A 12,201-nucleotide genomic window follows, 5' to 3' on the forward strand; every position below is an offset into this window, starting at 1 on the left:
TTAATGGGACGTATTTCTGAGTAGAGGGACCAAAAGAGAAGAGAGAGAAAAATAGAGGGATCAATTCGGGTATTATACTTCATTATTATTATATAGTTTGTAATGACGAATGGTTTGATAAATGCGTATGAATGAATCTAGTGCACAACATTCTAATGCGATCACAATAACTTCATTAAAATAAATAAATAAAATGTCGGTACATGGAATTCCGTGCCGATCACAACAAGTCCATTTTAAGTTGAAAAAGATTATAATACCCGAATTGGTCCTTCTACTTTTCTCTCTTCCTTTTTGGTCCCTCTACTCAGAAATGCTCCCAAGTAGTCCCTCTACTCTTGAAAATGGTTCTATTTAGTCCCTTCTACTCTAAAATATGGTAATTATTTGGTTGTATTTTTAAGAGTAGAGGGACTAGATGGGAAGAGATTAAGGGTAGAGGGACTAAACTGGGTCATTTTCAAGAGTAGAGGGATTAGTGGGGAGCATTTCTGAATAGAGGGACTAAAAGGGAAGAGAGAGAAAAGTAGAGGGTCCAATTCAGGTATTATACCATGAAAAAAGCAATGATAAGCCTGTGGGGACCGGAGACCTTGTTAACATTAGTGTGAGCTTGTCGAGACGAGTAAGACAAACTTATCTTGGTTTTAGAAATCTTATTATGATATAAGTGTATGGCGATATTAACTCAATATTTATGTATGTTCACGATTTCCTTTAAAAGAGGCATTTATTTTTTATTTTGAAAAAATTCATAAAAGCATTATTGGAGAGGAATTAAGTCTCACAAATGTGGAGGTTGGGGTTAATTTTTCTGTAGATCACTTAACTACGGTTTTTTTTTATTTTGCTAACCAAATTTCAATTTGAATCAGAATGGTCACTTATTTTTTATTTAGTTTTACCGAGAGGTCACCCGAGGGATTCAATAGCTAAATAGCTAATGTGGCTATCGAAAAATCTTTGTTAGCTCTCCTATAGTCCTATGACACATTGTCCTCCTATCTGGCCTATCCACATCACTCAAGTTGTCCACATTAGCTAAATGCCTCCACATCAACAACCTTCTTCTTCCTCCTCCGTCACCCTAGATAGAGAATGATGCCAAAGTACAACGAAGCATCGATGAGAGAGAACAAGAGGAAGGATGAATATATATTATGTAAAGTTCAGCAAAAGCTTAAAGAAAGTAAAGAATAACTAATGTTTACCCATCATGAGAGAGTTTGAAAAATTAATAAAAGATTAAACAAATTAAATGATCAATATCTTGTACAAGAATGAGAGAATCGAAAGATTTGAAGGACTTGGTGAGAGTCCGTATCCACAGCTTAATTTTAGAGAGATAAACAAAGAACATTTGGTGGTGTTGTTAAAGAGAGAAAATGAGGAGGCCGTTCTGTATCTACTGTGAAGGAGAAAATAAGGAGCTGACATGGACAACTTAGGTGATGTGGACAGGTCAAAGAGCATGATGATGTGCCATATGGAAGCTGACAAAGTTTTTTCGGGTACCACATCAGCTATTTGGTTCCCAAATATCTCTAGTGACTTTCGAGTGATATCAAATTACAAGTAAATGACCACTTTGATGCAAATTGAAGTTTGGTTACCAAATTGAAAAAAATGTCATACTTGAATGGCATATTGAAAAATTAACCCCGTGGAAGTTGTTATGAAAGTTACCAAAACCTTACCAAAAACCTCTAAGTGCTTTTCCTTTTTCTTAATCAAATGCAAAGCAGGGCCGATCTTAGCGAAAATGGGGCCCTAGGCAAAATCATGATTTTTTTTATTTATTAAATAATAAATTACATAATAAAATAAAAAATATAAATTACTATTACTAATTACGATAAATAAAATATTAACCTTGAAAATATCTGGAGATATCCTTTTAGTCCTTAATTTGTTTAATTACTTGCAATGCATAAAAGAATAAAAAAAACAATTAAAGTTCACTTTTCTTGCCCTTTGAGATGCAATTAAATTTTGATTTTATAGTTGAGGAGACAAATTATTTTAATGGAAATAATGGTCAATACATTTAATCTTTCTTGTGACATAGTTGACCGTAAAAATGATTTTATTAACTTCAATTTTGAAAAACTTGTTTTTGCTGAAGCAACAATAATATGTCTAGTTAATAATATTCTATAAGCAATCCAAGCATTTGAAAATGAGTTTGATTTTTGTATAAAATTAAGAACATCTAATGGTGATTGTATCTCTTTTTGAAAAAAATTTATTCAAAACTTTTAACTCAGAAAATAAATCCAAGCCATCAATATCAAAAGATGTGTCTTGTTTTAAAAAACCTCCAAGATTGAGACAACATACTTTCAATTGATTATCATCTAAAATCATTAACTTTTTTAAATCATGCAGAAAACCAAAAACATCTTCGTATATTTTGAATTGTTCAAATCTACTCTCAAAAGAAGAAATTGCTTGATCAACTACATGAGTAAAATAATTAATTTTAAAATCATCTTTTAGCAAATGTGTTTCCTCATTAGTATCATTTTCCTCAAATTGTTTTTTTTTAAGAATTATTCTTTTCTTACGAAACATAGGTTGTATATTTATTTGAAATGCTATTTCTTTAGCTGAAATTATTGATTATGCAAATCCATTTTCTCTATAATTTTTAAGAAATGCAAGAAAATCTTTTAATTGATTAATAGCAATATTAATTTGCATGTCTTTGGCTTGTAAGGTTTTACTAACAATATTAACAACAATAACAAATCATACCAAATAACCATGCCCACCAAACATTCAAAGTTTTCGAGCTCGTATGCAGCCAAAAAATTAGCTTCACTATTTGTTTGGGATCATCACTAGCTTTTTCAAACTCAAGTAAAGCATCTCTTATTTTAGGAGCTTGAAACCTAATTCCTTTAACACTTTCAATATGACTCTCCCAATGAGTTTGTGATAGTGGCTTAACACTTAAACTAGGAACATGATATTTTAAAACTTTCCATTTTTTGTGGAATAGGAAAAACTGTATAAATACATTGTTAAGCTCCGAAAAAATGTAGTAGCTTTTGGACAACAATTAGCCATATCAGAAAGTAACAAATTAAGAGAATGACAAACACATGGTGTATAAAAAGCTCTAGAATTGATATTAAGCAATCATTTTTGTACACCTTGATGTTTTCCCTTCATATTATACCCATTATGGTATCCTTGTCCCCTTATATCATCAATATTAAGATCAAGTTTTTCATTATACTCATGAGCTCCTCAAAAATTCCTTTTCTAGTTGTATCATCCATTTTTAAAAATTATATAAAATATCCTTCTATTTTAATTGGAATGGATGAAACATCTACATATCTTAATATGAGAGAGAGGCATTTGTTCTTGATGGCATATATCGGGAGTACAATCAAGTATGACTCACAATTGTCATTTTTATTTTATTTGATAATAAATCAATCAATTCATTTTGTATATTATGCCCAAGATAATTATCACGTATATCATTAGCTTGAATACGTCTAACATGCTCTTGCATCACTAGATCAAATTTTGCAATCATTTCAATAAGACTCAAAAAATTTCCATTACCATCCTCAAATTTTTTTCATTTCACCCTCGGAATACCAAATTATTTTTTCCTTAGAGTTTTCACAAGCGCAATAATTCTCAATAATACATTTCTCCAATGTTCTTTTTCTCTATTGATTTGATCTTACAATTTTTTACCATTTTTTTTATTGTAATCATATTTCCAATTCTATCCAAGCAGTCATATTAATAATATGCTCATGAGATGTTTTATGTTGTTTGAGTCTAGCACTAAGATTTTTCCAATCATTGAACCCATCTTTAACTAGTTGAGAACTTAATGAATTTGAAAATAACTTACAACAAAAACAAAATACTTTATCTAATTTCTTTGAATAAACTAGCCATTTTCTATCATGTCTTTCTTCATTTAGCAATTTTCGAGTGTAATGTATCATAGAAAAATGTCGAGAGTTCTCATCTTTCGGAAAACCTACATTACTAGTTATATCTCTAATTGGTCCCTTTTCAGCAATTAAATCTCTCAAGTTAGAATTGGTCTATTGAAATTAAATCTTCACTAGAAATTGAAGGACTCTCAATATTGTCACTTGAGAGTCCTTCACAATAGAACAAAATCTTCACTAGAAATTGAAGGACTCTCAATATTGTCACTATTGTGAGGATTTTGTTCTTTGCTTGTTTCATCTACTTCCAACACATTATAATAATTGGTTTATTTTCTAAATTTTCATCACATGTAATATTTTGTTTACTATTAGTAACAAATTTTTTAAGTGCACCTTTTTGGGATTGCATTAACTCATCTACTTTTTTTTTTTTCATTTCTTATATCAAAAATCATATTTTCTGCTAGAACTTCTAAAAAAACAAATAATAAAAGATAATAAAAGCAATAATATTATAAAAATGGAAAAGAAACACCTAAATGAAGTAACACTTGTTTTAATAGTTCACCAATCCCGGTAAGAAAATAAAAATAAAAACAATCAACTTCTTGACATAGTAAAATTAAGAAACAATGCATATAAATTTTTTTTAAAAAATATTAAAATTAAATAAAATTGATACAATATCTCTTTTCCTTGTAGAAAATTGATATCAATTACAACTGATGAAGATGTTTGATTGAGATTGATAACACTATGAAAATATAAGGATTCCGAGTAGTATTTGTTTTTAAAACATTATAATGCTATGTTTAACCCCTTAAATAGAAGTGTAGAGGCTTTGTTTTATTTTTCTTTTTTTTCTTTTTAATACTTTAGATTGTTAGAATGTTAAGATCGTTAAGATTGTAAGATTACAATGCTAACATTACAATACTAACATTAGATTCAAGTCCAAATTTATTACATCTCGATATGATCATGAATCAATTAAATAAGATAAATTTTATAGTTTAAAAAACCTTAAATTTCAACATCATAACTATATTGTAACATTAGAACCAAGTGGACCAAGTACCAATATTAACTTCATTAATCCATTTAATAGATTATAAAGCCATCATAAATATTATAAAACCAAAGTTATTACATCTTGATATGATCATGAATCAATTAAATAAGATTAATTTTCTATTTCAAAAAAAAAAAATTCAATGTCATAACTATGTGGATAGATATTAAATAATAATAAATAAATTTTTTAAATGTAATTAAAAAAATTGTGGGCCTTAGATGATTGTGGTGCCCTATTATAACGATAAATTTATTTGATATTAATCATACATTAAATTTTATAATTTTAAACTAGTTAAAAATTTTATGAGATAAGATAATAATAATTAATAATTTTAAGTATATATTTTTAGGAAAAAAAATCTTGAGGCCTTAGGCATAAGCCTTGATCACCTATGCTTAGGGTCAGGCCTAATGCAAAGGTATAACTTTTTTATGGAAGGTTTTGCGCTACTTATTTTATAAAATATAATAATTCCAAATTTTTAATTAGATTTAAAAGTAATTAAAAACACATAAAAATGTAAAGTGAAAAATGTTACTCTCGTCATTTCAAATTAGGTCACTTCTGAGCATTGCACTCTAAACTCTTAAGATATAAAAAAGAAATATTATGATACGACAATTTTACTATTTTACTGGAATATTTACTTCAATTCATACACATTTTTCCTTTAAATAAATTTTAATAAATAAATGCGTAAAATTGAGGAAAAAAACATAATTAATGTTTTATAAAATTTTCAATGTAAAAATATGTAAAAGAATTACTAAAGTAATAAATAATTTGAGATGGAAGGAGTGCCTTTTAATTGAATTATAATAATGTTATTACAAGAGAGGCTAAAGTTGATCTTGTCGTATAATGAATGATAGTTTTTGACAAATAGGCGGCCCACAAGTGCCCCCTCCACTTGAGAGATGCCAATAAGAAGTACAAAGATACACTAATTATGTTGGTTTGAATGATCCATATAAATAAATCGCTTGTCATGCAACCTGGAAGAAAGGAACTATTCTTTTCACGGGGGGCCTAAAGTGCATTTTGCGATTTGAGGGACTTAAACTCAAGTCTCCTTAAAATGCAAAGCATGTGAGAACCAATGGACTATGCCCCCATTCTTATAAGCAAGTGATAAATATATTGGTCCATCCATTCTCAATTAGATCTTGTTTTAAGAATTTTTTTTCCCAAAATAGTTGTCACCTTACATTATCAAGATAAGGTTCTGGTGCTTTTTTCAACCCTAACTTTATTCAATTTTCCATTCAAGTAATTTCAATTTCCCAAAATCTATTTATGGAATCCACACATATCCATTAAATAATACTATTTTATTTAAGAGTGTTTTATTTAGATCGAAACAATTATTTATAGATAAATTAACTTGTTATGTAACTATTGGTGAGCACGTGTGACATGAGAAAGTGTGTATGTGACTCCCCTGCCACAAGTGCATGGGTGGTTAAGTAATAAATCACCCGCATGAGCACGAGAGGATCATATTCCCCGGGGTCCCAAGATCTCCTATTGCTTCCTACTAGACGGCACTATCTAGTCTTTCAAATGGAGGTGGTTGTTTAGATACACAAATACAAAAAAAAAATTACAAAAAATAAATAGGTGAGCTAAGGCATACCGCACAAGAGAATCAAGATAGCAACTGACAATGGGCACAAGGGGCCTCGGACAAGGATCCCCTTGGGAGAATAACAAGTAAGGATGAAATCAGGAACTTAAGTGTGATGTTAGCTAGGGTTAATTCACTAGACTCTAGAGTTGGTTACTTGGAACCTCTGTGGTGTATCCCTAGTTCAGTATGGGTTCTTCCATCCTGAAGATACCCCTACGATGTCATTGAGTGCAAGGAGTCTTGTCTAGGGGAGTTCTAATACTCTATAAGCTAGAACCTAATGCAGTGCCACTATACATTAGATCCCTCTTCAAATATTGTGTGACCTAATACAAGCAAGCATCCCACTATACAAGTATTATTCAAGAACCAAACCTACAAAATCTATCCGTTGTAGGTTGAACATGAAAATAATAGAATGAAACCAAACAAACATCCCAACATTCATTCAATAGCAAATATCATCCATCTAAACAAGTTCTTCTCTCAAGGTTTACACCGGTGGCCATGTGAGTCTAGTTCAACATCAAAGGGAGAGAAAACAACAAATATACAATAAAAAGACATATATCAAACTCCCCTAGATTGTCAGCTAGAAGGTGGTGATGAGAACTCGCTGGATCCACGCCATCGAGCTCCTTGATGCCCTCCTTGAGTGCAACCTTCTTCTCCCCTTGATTTTTGCTCTTCAAATCACCTTCCCCCAGCTAGCTTGAAACTCTAGATGAAGGTGTGGAGGATGGGTGGCCAAAGCTTCTTTCAAAAGCCCTAAAAAATGGCTTATATAAATGCCTAAGTGTGCGGGCTGATATGTGGCCCGAACAAAGGCTGCACACCCATCCGGCCCCTTTGTGCGGCCTGGTGTGCGGCCCATATAGAGGGACCACACAGCTTTTAGGTAGGACTATGCCGCCTATGCATAGCCCGCATAGTCCTCTTGGAGCCTGGGCAATATTGAGGAGTGTCTGATCTTCGTTTGGAGTTTGCGTAAACTTTGGTTCTTCGCATTTTCTTTTCCAAAATGCTTCGAATAATACTTCCTCATGTAAATAACCTCCCAATACCTTGAAAGAAGATAAATCCAAAAAATAGCCTAAAAGGACATCGGTATTATGAAAATATGCTTAAAATTGAAAAGAATTTGTTAATGAATTATTATATACTTAGGCACTTATCAATAACATAAAAACAAAGTTTTATTTAAATTTAAGCAATTATTTATGAATAAAGCAACCTATCATGAGATAAACCAAAGTTTTATTTAAATTAAAACAAATCAATTTGATAATAAAATTAAAGTTTTGTTAAAAATAAAGTTATATTTTTTAAAATTAACAAAATTATGGTTTATTTATTTCATTTATTTTTACAAACATATTTATTTTATTTTATTTATTTTGTAATTTCGCAATTGATAGAGTACACAAGTGTACGCTCCGATCAAGTAGTAATAGTGTGTGCAATGGCAAGGTATCGATGCACAGAGAAGAATGAGTGTACTAGTACTAGTTGTAATCCCGAAAAATAGCTTAAACCAAAGTTGTGAAGTGTGTGAGCAAACTAAGAAATAAATGTGAAGAAAACAAGAAATAAGGGATAAAAGAAGTCGAGAAATCAGGTGGACAAGAGATGCCTGGGCATAGTATCCCTCTAGGGTTTGTTAAGTTCAAGAAAGAAGTTGTATAAGTATCCAATCCTATCTGAATCGAGAGAAATCCTAAATTATACTAAACACCTCTTTTAAGGATGAATAGTAAATGACTCAGTATAGTGCTGATACAAACACCCCACAATTGCATTGAACTCTATGAAATCTCAATGTGGATTAACAAGAATTTCTAAAATAGATAATCCTTCTTGCATAAAGATTATTCCTAATCCCATATGAAATAGAATTGTGATTTCTCCTAAAATCTATTTCCTATGATTGCAAAGAGTATGAAAATTGCTTGTTCATCCACTTGGGTAGGATTGAAAGAAGAGAACTCTCGACTCCAAGATACCCATTGCTAACCTTATTCATAATCCCTTCCAATCACGGCATATTTATGCTAGGTGAGTATTTCTACTCTTCGCAAAGCACAACATACATGAGAATTACGGATTCACCTTATTAGTAATCAAGTCATACAAAACACTCAATTGAATTCAAATAACAAGGATTACAATTAAAAAAATAATTAAATCAACAAGATCCACAACCAATGTCAAATAGAATAAAATCCTAGAGTTCTATTATGCCCGAACATCTACAAAATTAGCCCTACATTAATGGAGAGCAAACATTCAACCAAGAAGACATGAAGAGAATTAAAGAAGATATGAAAACCCCCTTCTCAATCATGCCAAAAGATGATTGCCAAAGAAAGCTGAAGGACCTTCCATGGACATTTCCAAGCTAATCTTGATGGCTATAATCCTTTCTCTCCAAGGTAGATGGGTTGAATCTCCCTCTAGAATCACCTTCAAAGCCCTAGAGATTCACCACTCTTGTTCCCCTCAGCCTCACCTCTCAACGGAACAAAAGATGCCCTAAAATCTCTTGTCAAGAATATTTATAATGTGGTGCTTACATCCTACTTATGGGCGTAAGGACATGACTGTAAGGAGCTGAGGATGATGGGTCACGAGCCTTATAGGATCACTTATGGCCATAAGTCTTGTCCGTAAGGTATTCTATATAGTGTTACAATTCAGCTAACAATCGTAAGCGTTGGACCGTAAGCTTCTCTGTATGCCCCTTGTGACCATTCTTAAGGGTGTATACTCTACTTGTAAGCTTCTTTAGATGATCATTACGGTCTGACTTACAGGCCTAAGTCCTGCCCGTAAGTCCCTTTGAATATTTTTATACTTTTTCTTACAGGCTTAAGCATGTCCTCAAGGTTCTCTAGATGAGGCTACAATAGTAAAGTGCCCGTAAGTGAGTTTGTTTGGCTTGCCCTTAATTGATTTATACCGAGAAAGCTCAATCTTCATCATTTTAGCTCTAAAATGCTTTTTTTAGCTCTCTCTCTCTCTCTCTCTCTCATCTTTAAGCACTGCTCAAATCTTGAGAATGCAAAATACATGCCTAATGAGTGTAAACAATGACATATAATAATTAACGATTGTACAATTATCAAATTTCCTCACACTTAAGCTTTCCTTGTCCTCAAGCAAAAAAAAAATATTGCAAACCAAGAGTGAAAAGTGCAAGACCTCGGGTGCTTGAAAATTGTGGAGTTTCAAAAGAGATCGAGTGAGACAAATCAAGAATGCTAAAAATTTCAAGTTCTAACAATAGTTTAGACTCTATTCAAAGTTATTGCTTATGTGTGTTACAACTCTCCACTTCACTTCTTTTGACCTACAAGACCATTAATAGCAAAAATTCATGAAATTCTTCTTTTTAAGGTGGTAGCTTCACACAACTCATAAGGTAGCCTTTTCTCACTTATCCCCATAAAGTGGCTTTCACTCTTAGGAGAAGTAGCTTTTTCCACATCTTTTCATAGAAGACAGTTGCTTTCACTTACCCAAAGAGGTAGCTCTTTCTCTCTTTAGGGCATGCATAGTATCCGACTTATCGATAGTAGAACCACACATCTAAAAGTGGCAGCTCTTTCCACTTCCAAACAAATTCTTTCAAATTTACAAAAAATTTTCTCAATTATTTCACTTGAAATAAAATGAACTATAAACTATACAAAGTCAAACAAGGTCTAAGTTACTATAATAGAGAAGTTGTGTGCTTCAATTAGAAAAATAATCAAGAATAGCGTGAAAACTAAAAAAAATAAAACTCAAAAAAGAACAAACTTACATATGTCCACCTTTATACTAAGAAGCTCCCACTAGCTTTCAAATGTACCATCATAAGTCAACAACTTGGCAAGTAAAAAAAATCAATAACTCCTAAACCCCTCCACCACACTTAAAATCATACATTGTTCTTAATATGTGTATATGATCAATAAAGGAGAACAATATAATATAAAATGGGAAGTGGTTGGAAAACAAGTACTTCCTCGGTTTACATGTAAATTTCAATAGTTCTTGAACCGGCATGGTGCATTCCTTGGTATGCCTTGGCGGTGGGGGGTCACTCAAGGTCAAAAAAGACCGAGTGAGCACCCTCTTTGCAATTGAGGGTGTCGGGTGTTGTAAAAAAATACTGCGAGTATAAGTGGGAAGACATTAAACTCAACAAAAATAAAATAACAAAATAGGAAATAAAAGTCTAATAAATGTCTCAAAATAAGTACAAAATTGGTAGGACTAATCCTTGCCAAAAAAATATGAAGACAAGATATGAAAATAAAATATAAAATAAAAGTAAAATAAAAAAGAGTGTTTGGCTGCATCTAGAGATGGCTCGGGGTCGGCCCGCTGATGCAGTGTCGCTAGTGGGGTCGACGCTAGAGTAAGACCTAGAGCAGAAGAGGAAGGGCCCAAACGGCTCAAAATATCCAGGGCAAGGCTGAGGTCAGACTCAAATCATGTCTGGGTGGCTATAATCATATGCTGACCCTCACAGAGCTGTCAGACCTTTGTCCCAACCTTCTGAATCTTAGATCTGTGTCTAGGAGCTATAATTGGTGCAGGGCTAGCAATAGTGGATGGAAGGGATGAGTCATTGTCATACTCATCATCGGACTCCTCGCTCGACTCCTCACCCAGAACTGGTAGAAATACACTTGGCAAGAAGTGAGGATGTACCTAGAGCTTTATCGGGTGACCATCCTCAAGGAATGAAGAGTATCCATACCTAGGGGTGTCATACTGCCAACAACCTCCTACCTCTCAAGGCTGTCAGAAGACCCATTCTTTGAATTAGTTGAGTGATGTATGGTCTGATGAAGATAGCCCTCAATCAGGTATACTGCCCATAATGGGCAAAGAACTCAGCTAGTATATATCTGAGATGAAGTGGCTAATGCTCGATTAGGCTATACAGAAACAACAACTCCTATCGCCACACTACACTTAAACTATCAGCCCATCTTGCAAGAGATCGAGCCATCACTCTGTGTACATACCTCAAAGCTAGGCTGCTCAGGAATGAAGCTTTCATCAGGTTGAGCTTATAGTTAATCCCGGAACATAAATGATGCTACACACCAGCCGTAGTCTCTCCCTATGGGTAATCAATCAGTAGTTGCTCATACTCCTCGGTCACAGTAAAATCACATCGTATAGACCAATAAGCAAGGTGAACTTTGTGTAACTCTACACTCTCTACTATTTGAATAGCTAACATCGTATGGAACAGGCTATATCGAAGCTAACTAACCAGCCATCCACCTCAATAGTGTTAAGGGCCTCGACAGTAGCGTCTCGGTATGTCTCCTTGTCAATTAGAAAATAACTGGCTCTATTCTCTTAATTGGAGTATCCCTTAGATTTCTTCTTCCAACACCAATTGTGTAAGAACACGCCAATCCATCATGTGGTTTTGCAAAATCACTTTGTCCTCAAACTGGCATACCGTGCTCAGAACTGCGGGTTGGAAAAAGTCAATGCTGCTGATATTGATGGTGGGATTGGTGCCTTGCCTTTCTTTAGCAGATCATTGGCCC

Source organism: Dioscorea cayenensis, unplaced genomic scaffold, assembly GCF_009730915.1.
Source record: "Dioscorea cayenensis subsp. rotundata cultivar TDr96_F1 unplaced genomic scaffold, TDr96_F1_v2_PseudoChromosome.rev07_lg8_w22 25.fasta BLBR01001105.1, whole genome shotgun sequence".
In the NCBI taxonomy this organism is placed as follows: Eukaryota; Viridiplantae; Streptophyta; class Magnoliopsida; order Dioscoreales; family Dioscoreaceae; genus Dioscorea; species Dioscorea cayenensis.